Source organism: Acinonyx jubatus, chromosome C1 (assembly GCF_027475565.1).
Source record: "Acinonyx jubatus isolate Ajub_Pintada_27869175 chromosome C1, VMU_Ajub_asm_v1.0, whole genome shotgun sequence".
In the NCBI taxonomy this organism is placed as follows: Eukaryota; Metazoa; Chordata; class Mammalia; order Carnivora; family Felidae; genus Acinonyx; species Acinonyx jubatus.
The window spans coordinates 50,970,001-50,983,551 of NC_069381.1; positions in this window are offsets into that span (position 1 = coordinate 50,970,001).

Below are 13,551 nucleotides of genomic sequence, written 5' to 3' on the forward strand. Positions count from 1 at the left end.
TTGAACTCACAAACTGCGAGATCATGACCTGAGCCGAAGTGGGATGCTTAACTGACTGAGCCACCTAGGCACCCCTAGAATGGACTTCTTATATAAGAGAGACCAGTAAGTACAATCTCATCAAAAGCAAGTAAATTTTGTTCCTTTTCAGCAAAATTATTTAGCAAAGAAAAAAGTAAAGAATGTATGCATTGAGGGGTGCCTGGTTGGCTCAGTCGGTTAAGCGGCCGACTTTGGCTCAGGTCATGATCTCGCGGTCCATGAGTTCAAGCCCCGTGTCGGGCTCTGTGCTGACAGCTCAGAGCCTGGAGCCTGTTTCAGATTCTGTGTCTCCCTCTCTCTGACCCTCTCCCGTTCATGCTCTGTCTTTCTCTGTCTCAAAAATAAATAAACATTAAAAAAAAAATTAAAAAAAAAAGAATGTATGCATTGAGAGATCATGTTCTTTTCTTATTTATTTATTTATTTATTTTTTAAATGTTTATTTCTGAGAGAGAGAGAGAGAAAGAGAGAGAGAGAGAGAGAGAGTGAGTCAGAGATAGAGGGAGACACAGAATCTGAAGCAGGCTCCAGGCTCTGAGCTGTCAGCACAGAGCCCAATGCGGGGCTCGAACTCACGACCGCGAGATCATGCCTGAGCCGAAGTCAGACGCCCAACCGACTGAGCCATCCAGGCACCCCTCTCTCTATTTTAAAGTTGACTTTATTCTTTAGAGCAGTTTTAGATTTACTGAAAAATTAAGAAAACAGAGTCTTATGTTCTCATTTTTTGCTACAATGCTAAGTAAGGTACTGAATTTGAAGATTTTTCACCTAGTGATTTTAAGTGAAGATTTTTAAAGTTTTTTTTTAATAGTCATTTTCATAAACAGTGAGATTTTGTTGATAAGTGGCATCATCATGGGGGGGGAGTGCAATTTTGAACTTTTTTTCCTTATTGATTTTTCTTCTCAAGTTTTCATTTCTGTCCTCATTCTGATGTCTAGTGAGTAGAACCAGGATGACCAAGAATGGGAACCATTTGTGATTTGGAGTCAGAAGACTTGGGTTGAAATCCCAGTTCTTTCACTTATTAGCTGGGCAAGTTAACGCCTTTGTGAGTCTCAGTTTTCTCCTCTGTAAGATGGGAAGAATGAAGACCAATCAAATTAGAAAAGGATATCACTGTAACCTATAAAGGATAAACCACATGTTAGTTTTTATAATGAGTATTCCTTACACATGAGATGTGAGTCTAGGCTAACATAGTTTATTTTATAAACTACAGTTTTCATACTCAAACAAGTGATGTCTCTGGAGAATAAAATAATGAAATTCGGTAAGTAATGGGTAGAATATTGATTTTAGAATCAGGTAGACCTGAATTCGATTCTTGGCCTTTGTACTTAGTTATGTAACTTTGAACTTTGCCTTATACGGTCTCTGATTCTCAGATTTCTTAGATCTGCAATGGCATAATATTACCTAAATTACAGAGTTGTTTTGAGGACCACAGTTGATGTATGTTAAGTTCCTAATACAGTGCCACTCACAGAACAGGCCCCAGTATCATTATTATTACTATTTTGGGTCTTCTGCAATCTCATATGCTCCCCGGAACCTCCCAGGGAATGCCCTTCACCCTCTGAAGCTCTTCTTTTTAAATACTCTTAATAGGGGCAAGTCCTTATGCTCTGAGGCTTTTACTTTCAGAAATGGAAGTTAGGTACGATAAATAAAATGGATGACTAAACCAAGCAATGTGCTTTTGGGATTCAAAGAAAGCATGTCTATGGCTCTGTGCAATGGTTACCTTCTATGTGACTTCTGGCTTGAAAACTACTTTCAAAGAGGAGCCAGAAATCCTTCTGATTTTTGGAAAATGCAATTTAAAAAGAATATTCTACAAAACTACAGTTGTAGTTACAGTTTTAGCATTTTATTTGCAGAGCACTTTATAAGTCCCTTTAAGGAACTTTCTTCTTTTTCTCGAACACTCTCTCCCCACCTTGTGCCCATACTCTGCTGAGTTAATTCCAACCTAGCCCTCAGATCCCTGCTTAAGCCTCACTATCTCAGGGAGGACATCCTTGAGCCTCCAGATAGAACCTCACTTTGCTCCCTATTTTTCTTTTGTAACACTTACTACCTTATAATCCCTTCTTAAATGTCTGCTTCCATTGCAAACTGTAAAGCCCCATGACATGCATGCTTCCACATGACTTTATGTCTGTAACTTGCCTGTATACCCCTGTGGAGAGATACCCTTAGGACAAAAAGAACTGAAAAAGAATCTTAAACTATTTACAGTAAACATGTTATTGATAGTACTGTTGCTATTGTTAATTATGAGACTGTTGTGTGTATTCTGGGGAAATAAAGCAAACTGGTAATTAAAGGTTATTGTAATTCTATAATTTTTGGAGTTGTTGCAAATTGAGACTATCAGTGTGGGAAAAAGGAGTAAAAAAAATCTCATTTAAATTGGAATTATCAATATGAAATCATAATTTCATTTAAAAAATTTCAACAATAGCCAAGGGAGAGAGCCAAATGTCCATTGACTAATGGATAAAGAAGACATGGTGTGTGTGTATATATATATATATATATATATATATATACATACACACACACACACACACACACACACACACACACACACAATGGAATATTACTGAGCCATCAAAAAGAATGAAATCTTGCCATTTGCAATGATGTGGATGGAGCTAGAATGTACTTTGCTAAACTAATTAAGTCAATTAGATAAACACCATATGATTCCACTCACTGTGGAATTTACAAAGCAGATGAACATATGGGAAAGGGGAGGGGGATGAAGAAAGAGAGAAACAAATCACAAAAGACTCTTAATGATAGAAAACTTCCCTCTTGATGGAGGGAAGTGGGTAGGGAACGGGTTAGTCGGGTGGTGTGTATTAAGGAGAGCACTTGTTCTGATGAGCACTGGGTGTTGAATGTAAGTGATGAATCACTGAATTCTACTCCTGAAACCAATATTGCACTGTATGTTAAATAAAAAAAAAAATTCACACTCTGTCCAAGAAACAATGGCCAACCCAGAAATAATGATTCCACCTCTACTGCTCAGATGGTGGTGCCCTAATAGTATCTCTAATACTATACAAAAAAGAATCAGGACTCCTTAGAGAAAAGGTGGATTCTAAGTTAGGGATAGGAAAATTACATATCAAGCTCATCACAGCTTGTATCAGGTAGCAAGGAAGCAATGAGAAGATAATAGGGTTCCATCAAAATGGTTCAGCAGCCAACTTGACCAAAGATGGGACAATTTAAGCATCCCTATGGGTAATAACTGCAACAACCGATTAAAGCCCTTCAGATATGTTTAAAATCATAAATTCATAATAATAATAAGAGAGAGAATGAGGAGCACCTGGGTGGCTCAGTTGGTTAAGCGTCCAACTCTTGATTTTGGCTCAGGTCATGATCTCATGGTTTGTGGATTCAAACCCCATGTAAGGTTCTGTGTTGACAGCAGGCAGCTTGCTTGGGATTCTCTCCCTCCCTCTCTCTCTGTCCCTATCCTGTTCATGTGCATGCTCTCTCTCTCACTCTCTTTCTCTCTCAAAAAAAATTTAAATAATAAAAAAATTTAAAAAGAGAGAATGAAAAAAACAGAGAAAGAAAAGGGCAGGAGAGGGAAGGGAAAGGGAAGGGAAGGGAAAGGGAAAGGGAAAGGGAAGGGAAGGGAAGGGAAGGGAAGGGAAGGGAAGGGAAGGGAAGGGAAGGGGAAGGGGAAGGGAAGGGGAAGGGAGGGGAGGGGAAGGGAAGGGAAGGGAAGGGAAGGGAAGGGAAGGGAAGGGAAGGGAAGGGAAGGGAAGGGAAGGGAAGGGAAGGGAGGGGAAAGGAAGAGACAGAAAGGAGAGAGAGGAAATGTGTAAAAGAGGATAAGAGAGATGGAGAGAAAGAAGAGGAATTGAGGGAGAAAGAAAGAAAAAGAGGGAGAAAACAAGCAAGCAATTGGTCACCACGGAAAGATGCTAGTCAACCAACTCATTCTGGAAACTGAAAATAAAGTAAAAAATCAAGCATTTGTCTTGCCTTTTCTATGTGAATTATACAACTGGGCAAGTGAATAGAAGATGAAGGAAAGAAAGGTTCTTTTTATAAACGCATTCCAGCTAATAAATATAAATGAAAAGACAGAATGAGAATATCACCATTTTGCAACCACTAATGAATGAATTGATTTGGGCATTTATTAAGCTGTTAACATCACAAAAGAGAGACATTGATATTACGGGTCTCTTAATGGAAGAACACTCCTTGCCAAAAAATTCAAACCTGAAAATAAAAAGCAAATCCCTGTTTAGGTCTCACCTCCAATGAGGAAACTTTCTTTATAACACTAAGGCATAGCTGAACATATACCTCTTCTGTTCTACTTTTATTATCTTATCCATACATTCACTTATTTCACAGATATTTGTTCACTTGATTATTGCATGCTATGTTTCTGCTCTTATCCTCCTGCAGTCTAATATCTACTTAGCAGCTAAATGATATTTTAAAATGTACGTCAGAAGGTGTCACTCCTCTGCTCAAAAGCTGCCAATGATTTACCATTAGCCCTTGAATCAAATTAAAGGTCTTTACCATCACCAACAAGGTCCTACAAATTGTAGTACAAATTCATCAACTACTATTTTCTCCCTAGTTCATTTTGCTCAGCCATACAGAACTTCTTGCTATTCTGTCAATGCATGGGGCACATTCCCACCTCTGGACCTTTGCATATGCTACCACCCCTGCATGGCTTGCTCCCTTACCACCTCCCCATCTCTTCTCAAATATCCCCTGGTCAGAGAGGCTTTCACTGACTCTCCTATATAAGCAGCAACCCTGATATTCTATTTCCTTTAACTCACTTTATTATTATATTTTTGGTAGCATTTATTATCACAACTATATCTTATATTCACTGTTTTATTATCTCTCCATTAGATTGTAAACTCTATAAGCAGGGGCTTTATTTCTTTCTTTCATTTCTATTTCCCCAGTGCAGTTTCATTTCTATTTCCCCTGTACAGTGCTTGTTACATAGTACATGCTCAATAAATACTTGTTGAATAAGCAAATGAGCTCATGTATGAGTTGCTGTGTCACAGTGCATTGCATTAAACATCAGTCTCTCATAACAGCTTATTGAGGACAAGGAGTCTGTTTTATTCAGCTTTTCACTGCAGCACTGCATGATGACTGGCACTCAGTAGGTCCTCAATAAATGCTTTTTATACTCTTAAGCTTATCTTTGCTTAGTAATTTTTATATCTCTAGCTATAAGAATATTTATAAAACAGAATATTTACATGTGTGTTATAGATGTCACTGGGTTCCTAAACTGTATTTCCATGAGAAAAGGTGTCAAAATCAAAGTCTTTTAAGAAATAAAATCATCCCATTATGAAAAAATAGTTCTAAGACCAATAAGGTCAGAAATTAAGGATACCAGTCATTGGCCAAACATTATGTAGGATACTGTGTGAAGTTGGAACATATCACAAGCTCTCCTCCTATGGGTTTTGATATGAAGTAGTGTCTCTGACAATGTGTCCAGAAGAGGTGGGTGGGAAAAAATGGATCTTCTTCAGTCACACTCTGTTGGAACCACTAGGTGGTGCTGTCAAAGACTGTGATTTTTATGTGTGGATTCAGAAGGGAAATACCTTTAAACTTATAAAACAAATAATTTTTATTTGCATTAGCATAGCACGCATACTTACTGTAGAACATTTAGTAAGTACAGATAAACAAAAGGAATAAGTATTCACCCAGAATGTTTCCAGAAAGAACCATTTTCAGTGACAGTGTGTACACTCTATAGTTGATGATGATGATGATAGTGGCTTAAATTAATTAATTGCTTGGTATATATCAGATATTGTCCAAGTGCTTTATATTATCAGCCTCCCAGTCTTTCTAGGAAATTTCTCTCTATAAATAGGCATACATGAAATACAGTTACATGTATATTAATGAGAATATCATATCAGCTGTTGGTGGTACATAGGAGATACTCAACAAATATTAGTTGCATGAGTTATTGAGAATTTAATGATATAATCCAGGAAAAACAGCTGGTCCATATGGTCATTCAATAGATAGTAGCTAAATACTGTTGTATATATTAACATTAATTAGTTTACAAAACAGTCCTGTAAATGTTCTTTGTTGAAACTGCCCCTAAGAGAGCTAAATTTAGTTAGTTGAGTGACCTAGTAACAAAAAGAAGCCCAAATTAAGCTCTTCTTTTGGCATCTTTCCCCGTTCTCCTCCTACACCCAGTATAAAGGTTTGTTCTAGGCTCAGGGGGCTGTGTCCCAGGCTGGTAAAAGTCTAAGTAAAGCCAGCCTAGAATCCCAGAACTTCCTAGCAACTCCACCATCCAGGGTCACACTGTTCGTGGCTTACAAAAACAAAAACTGGTGCTGGGGCTGGTTCAGAACAGCTGTCCCAACAGAATCTCTTAGAATTACTAAACAGCTAACTGAGCCTGTCTTCCTTCTGCTTGATTTCTATCCTCCTTCTCTCTGACCACTTCAGTTTCTAGGTCATCTGAGATTACTGTAAATTGATTTAGTAAATACTTCTGAGTTACTGTGAACAAAGTATCGTGCTAGACATGTGGTAGGGGGAAGGGACATAAAGATAATGCCTCTGCCCTCCAGAAGTTTTCAGACTAATAGGGGGGATAAGAGAAGTACATACCTCCAAGATGAATAATTCCTTCTAAATCTCCTGAGTTGGAAATTTCCAATCAGAAAGAGTAGACAGTTTCTCAATATGTGACCTGGGGTGTTTGTTACAAGTGCCTCTCAGACCTACTGGATCCAAATTTCTGGATTCGGGAGGGACAATGCTTAGATCTATATTTATAACAAGCATAACAGGTGCTTCTCACACACACATTGAAGGTTGAAAACCACTGGTGTAGCATCTCAAGATGAGTGCAGGCAAAAATAGAGATTGAAAGGAAAAAGCGTGTCTGTTTAACTTGCCCACCACATGCTAGACAGTGTACTAATCACCTATGTCTTTTGATTCCTCTTAAGAATACTTTAAGAAACCATTGTCATCATTGCCATTCCCCCTTTTTTATAGATGAGAAAACCAAGGCACAGAGAGGTTAAATAACTTGCCCCAGGTCATACATAGATATGGGCAGAACCAAGATTTGAACCCATGTGGTCTGACTCAAGAGCCCATGCTTTTGGCCATTAAGGTCAAATGCCTCTCATAAGTGGTGACTGTCACAAAGGCCTCAAAGAGGCTTGGACAGATGCAGAATGCCTAAGTGAAGACCCTGGACAAAATGATATACTTTGAACTGTAACAACCATCAAGAACTATGGGTTCTCATTAGTCCCTTTAAAACTAGATTGCATGGTATTGTTTTTATTCTTCCAATGTCACATGGGTAGTTTTTAAAAAGAGCCTAACAGCAGCCTACTGAGCACCTTTTCTGTATAATGCTGTTTCAGTGCATTATCTCATCAATCTTTGTGACAACTCTGAGATAACATTTGACTCAATTTAGAGATACAGAAAGTATTCTCAGAGAGTAATTTTTTCCCAAGGACATACAGCTATTAAATGGTGGAATGAGGACTGTTTTTATCCAACATCTGTTGCATCAACAAAGGTGAACTCAGCTACAATACACAATGACTTAAAAAATGCAAAAAGGGGTTCTCACATACTCCATATCCCACAAATGGGTAAAATCTGAGGATAGATTTTAGAATTGGTTGGCTCAGAGCTCAATGATGTCATCAAAACCTATCCAACCTTAGTTGGGCAATGTGGGGGTTGCACTGTGTCCCCCACCCCAAATATGTTAAAGTTGTAACCCCTAGTACCTCAGAATGCGACATTTGTAAAAAGCGTTTTTACAGAGCGAATCAAGTTAAAATGAGGTTATTACAATGGGCTCTAATCCAATGTGTCTAATGTTTTTACAAAAGGAATATTTGGACAAAGAGACAGACATTCACAAGGGAAGAAATTTGAAGACACAGAGGGAAAGGACAGCCATATGATTGGAGAGATGTATCTACAAGACAAGGAACATCAAGGACTGCCAGCAAATACCAGATGCTAGAAGAGGCAAGGAAGTGTTCATTCCTAAAGCCATCAGAGTGCATGGCCCTGGTGACACCTTGATTTTGGGTTTCTAGCCTCCCAAACTGTGAGACAATAAATTTTTGTTGGTTTAAGACACCCAGTTTGTGGTACTTTGTTAGGCAGCTCTAGAAAACTAATCCAGCATTATTTTTGCCACCACTGGTATTAGTTCATCCTGAGCAGAGTGGCAGCTATGCTTTTAGGAATCATATCCAGACAACAAAATCTCCAGAGGGAAAAACAGACACTACTTCTTTGGTTGGCAAAAAACTCTTCTCTGAAGGAGCCCCATTAGACGTTTTCTCCCACTTCATTGGTCAGACAGAGTCCCCTGCTCTTTCTCAAACTCAACAATGGCAAAGGGGAAACAGTTGCTCATGACTAGTCAATCTGCATCTTAGAAGCAGATGGGTCAGATTCTTCTGGAGTGCATGGCTGTGTGTAGGAGAAATGGATTCCTGAACAGAATCAGGTTCTATTAGGAAGGAAGATGGATGGGGAGAAGGAATGCTGGGTAGGCCACCAACAGTGTCCATCATATTCTAGATTTTGTCCATCATGCTATGGCCACCTCTTCTTTGTTCCAGTTTCTTTCCATAGGATGGGAATCATTGCTTTTGTTTTACTTGGAGGTGAAAGAAGTGTTTGGGTTTATAAGTTTTTTTTTTTATGTTTATTTATTTCTGAGACAGAGACAGAGCGTGAGTGGGGGAGGGGCTGAGAGAGAGGGAGACAGAGAATCAGAAGCAAGCTCCAGGCTCTGAGCTGTCAGCACAGAGCCCAACACGGGGCTCAAACTCACAAACTATGAGATCATGGCCTGAGCCGAAGTCGGTCGCTCAACCGACTGAGCCACCCCGGCACTCCTTGGGTTTATAAATTAATCTGATATACATAAATATTGTTTCTTATAGAAACTGAAGCTCAATGCTTGACTCAATGCCCAGAACACAGTAGACTCTCAGATGGCAGGTACTGTGGTAACACATGGGAAATTAATCATCCATAGTCCTTTGCTCTTTCAGCATCCAATTTTTGTGAGACTGTCCTGTGGGGTGGAAGGATTAAGGAAGGGGCTGATAACTTCTTTTGGAACTAGGATTTGAAGAATAATTAAGAGGATATACTCACTTCTCTCTCTCATGAGCTCCTTACTTCTGCTTCACCATTAGAGAGTCAGATAAACAATTGCCTGTGTTTTCCACTCAGGTCATCCAACAGTGTCCCTCAGATTCCTACTAGTGGACATCTCTGTCTTTTAAAGCAGACCCATTCCTTAGTGCATACATAAGGAATGCAAAATCCATTAAAGAGTCCTGAATATGTTGGGGGAAAAATATGACAGGATAAGTATGATGTAATTTAAGTATTTTGGCACAGCAAATGGAAAGAAATTACATTTTCTATTATCTTCCAACAGTTATTGAAAATGAAATGAAATATATTCTATACTTCCCCAAAAAGTCAAGATTTTTTTTCCCTTAAATGCAATTTTTTCCGCAGTTTGTTCATTTGGTATGCACTTCCCTCCTTTCACGACATGGAGGCATTCTGTTATGAAACATTCAATGAAAAAAAATGGACAAAAAAAGTATACTACTTCTTTAAAATATATTGCAAGAATACTCATTTTCAGCTTTTTATTGCAGCACTAGCTGGTATTCTTGCATGCAGTTTTGTAATTTATTCTGAACATTCTACTTAAACCTTTTTTCAATAGCATGATTTTATTAGAGTCAGCTCACTGGACTTTCCCAAAAAGGTATTTAAGATCAAATAAAACCAGTGCTTGGAAAAATATCATTACAATATGAAAGCAGTTACAAAAACATTAGTACTGCAAAGTTTTATTTCAAATGGCTGAGCTTGCTGTACCCCAGGTTATGGTACTTCTACTTCTGCAGACACACTTACTGGGGAGATAGGGAAAATTGTCATCTTAGCAGTTTTTGCACATGGTGGTGGGAGGGGGGAGCTGGAAGGGGGAAGATAAGGCTATAAAAATTTAAAGTGAGGCAGCAAAATTTTTAGGTGCTGGCATCGATGGTAAAAGTAGATTACCCTCCACCCCAAACTCTCCCTCCCCGACCCACACTTTCAACCACCCTCCACTCCTCAACTGCCCTCGAGGATATGATAGAAACCTTTAAATCAGACTTTTACCCAGAGACAAAGTGCTGCCTTCTCTAAAATATAAAGGGTACCTTTTGGAAATATGAGTGGAATTGATTATTGAATTAAATGTGTCAGAGTATTATGTTCCTTTGGGGGTTTTGTTCCATATCTAATAAACTCTTGTCAACATACTGCCTTATTGGTCAAATAATGTCTTTTAGCACCTCCATCTGGCCGGGCACAAAGTTCGCATCTGAAGGCTTAGTCTGGAAGCAGCTTCCCAGGCAAATTCTACAGGCAAGCTTGGTAATTCCCCAGGCTCCAGAGGTGAGCACTCTACTGCTCTTGTCCTCTCCTTCAAGTGTACTCCCTTCGGCCATCCCCTTATTCACCTTGAACCAGGCCAAGGGGCAACCTAGGACCTTGCTCTCATTTGATTTCATAACAGAACACTAAGGACAAATATTTTTCTTATTCAGTTGTGACTCTACATCTCTCTCTTCCCCAGTAACTAACAGCTAGTGTGGCTGGAACTCAGCCTGCTGTGGGGAGTGTCAGCCACATCCACAGCCGCAATTCAATGGGCTTTTTTGTCCCCCAAGGAAATTGCTTTCAATTAAAATCTGATGTTTATTAGAAAAAAAAAGAGTATCATTTGTTATATTAATCAAATTGCTGCTGGATAAGGTTGCTTATATTTTAGAGAAAGTAACCTATTATTGATTGTACAGCACAAAAGGTATGTTTAGTAAAGATGAAATAAATCAGCCTTTTGAGACACTGGTATTTTCATGCAGGTGATTATTAATCCACATATGATTCTATTACACAATATTTCCCTCATCCCTTTTCTTCTAAGCATTGAACCTATGGCAAAGCACCTGCACCCTTAAGTTTGCAGATTAGGTGGTTTCTATGTGGACTTTCAAATGCGATTTTTAAATTGCAAGTTACTATTCATATTACTTTTCTAAGGAGAAATATGCTTAAAAAGTAAAGTCTTTATTGCTTCTTAAAAGGCCTAGCACTCTGTGATAAATTCTCATATTTTGACTGTTAATATGTTTGAATGAAAATTATTTATACATTTGGGTGAGGTTGAGTGGTTTTCATTTGATTGCTGCCTCTGGAAATGAAAGCAGAGTAGCAGGAAATTTACATGTCATGCTGTGATGTATATCCAGATTATGAGATGATTGTGCAGCAGACGAACCCCAAGTAAAATCATTCCCATCAAACTGTGACAACTGCAATTCCTGACAAGGCCTCTTAGTTTTGGGGGCTATTATCATTGTACAAGAATATAATCTATTGACAGCAGGGCTGTTTAATACATTTAAAGGCAGACAGTGGAAGAAATCTTAACTGTTTTCATTCGCCACTGCACAAGGGTGCAGATCAAAAGTGAATTATATTTAAAAATATGCATGTATGATGATAAGATGCATGACATCCATCAACCTGTTTAGTCATGGTTAGGCTGAGGTGGGGAAGAGCCAATATTACTGCCATATGTGGTCTGAAATAGAGACGTGAGACTGGAAATTATATCATTGCCCAGTCAGAGTGAGCATACGGCAGAGACATTCTTTTTTAATCTCCACTCTCTACCTGTCTAAGCATCAAGCACCATCCATATCTGTAGCAGTGACTTTGGCACAAACTAGGTATGTGGAGGGCCCCTGTATCTTTGCCCTTCTGCTTAGTAAGTGTGCATGTGTGTACTCTGCATGGGCATTGTGTGAGCATTGTGGGTGAGCTGGAGATGAGTAAATCGTTACCCTTACAGAAGCTCCTAGACAGACACTGACATGTGTGCTTTTATAACAGGAGTGAAAACTAGGACACAGGGGATGGGAAAACATCTCCAGGGACTGTTCAGCCTCGAGGTTCCAAATTCCATGATCGGGGTGTCGGTGGAGAGGGGCTGCTTAATCTCCTATCCTGCAGGTGTGCAGGTGGCAGACAGGGCTGCTTCAGGTTTCGGGGCACAAACTCACCCAGTGGTGAAGTGATGTTAATATCCAATGTGAACAGGACCTCACCTGGTCCCTTTTTATGAGAAAACTCTGGCATGACTGTGAAAAGCTGTATGGCCCTTTCCATGTGATAGGGCTGAAAATAAACTGCAGAGAATTTTAAATTCCCAAGTTCATTAAGACTCTACAAACCACACACAGGATTCAGTCATTTATTAAAACAAAAGATGTTCAAGGGTGGTTCTGAAAAAAAAAAAAAATGGCATGAAGAGTCCTGATGAATTAAAGGCATTTTTCCTAGAGGAATTAGTTCATCAGCTAATATTCTGTTCGTAAGATTAAAATCACTTTGAATAAAGACAGCAGAAGGGAGAACAAAGGGTGTGGAAAATGGTTCAACTGTTTAAATCTCAGCTGAATGGCCAGAAACTCCTGGGTCTTTCTGTCCCTTTCCTCTGCTTGGGAAAAGAAAATGCTTAAAGAAGCCACACCCATCTGTCTTTCCCCTGAAAACCTGAGCTATTAAAGTGAATACAAAATTATTTTTAGTGCTCATTCCAAAGGTTAATCATGACAAGAAGCTCTTGTCCTTTGAAAGGTTTTATAAGAGTGTCCTGAGAGAAGCAACGATAGGTCCCCTAAAGGGCATAAAACACTGATGAGGTCTAGGTCCCATTCAGAGTTGCCAGGCCAGGACTAAAGGATTACTGGAATGAACATCCTTCAGGGGCTGATCCACACCCCCTTGGTTATCTCTTTGTGATCAGTGGCAGCCTGGGAAGGGAGTAACTTTCCTACTAAGAGAAGGAGTGAGCAAAATGAAATCACCCATGTCCAAGGGTAGCACTCCCACTGACCCACACCAGATACCAGGCAAAGTAGTATCTGAGTGCTAACATGGGGTGTCTCTTGTGAATAATAAGTATTAGTTTACATCAGCAAATATTTATTGACTGCCTACTGTGTGTCAAGACCTCATTGAGTCTTTACACCTTCCTTTAACTCAAAGGACTTATGATACAAATCTTGGTAGGTAGGTAAGGGGATGGGATGATTTGAAGACATTTTGTTTTAGTCACTACAGTGTGTAAAGCATCTAGCATAGTGATTGGCACAGAGTAAGCATGTAATAGTGTGTTTCAATAAACTTTTTATTTTAGAAGAGTTGTGGATTTATGGAAATAACTGCAAAGATAGCACAGAGTTCCCATATACCTTCCAAACCAGTTTCCTTATCATTAACATCTTACATCAGTAAGGTATATTTGCTACAATAAATGAACCTATTGATACATTGTTATTTTTCTTA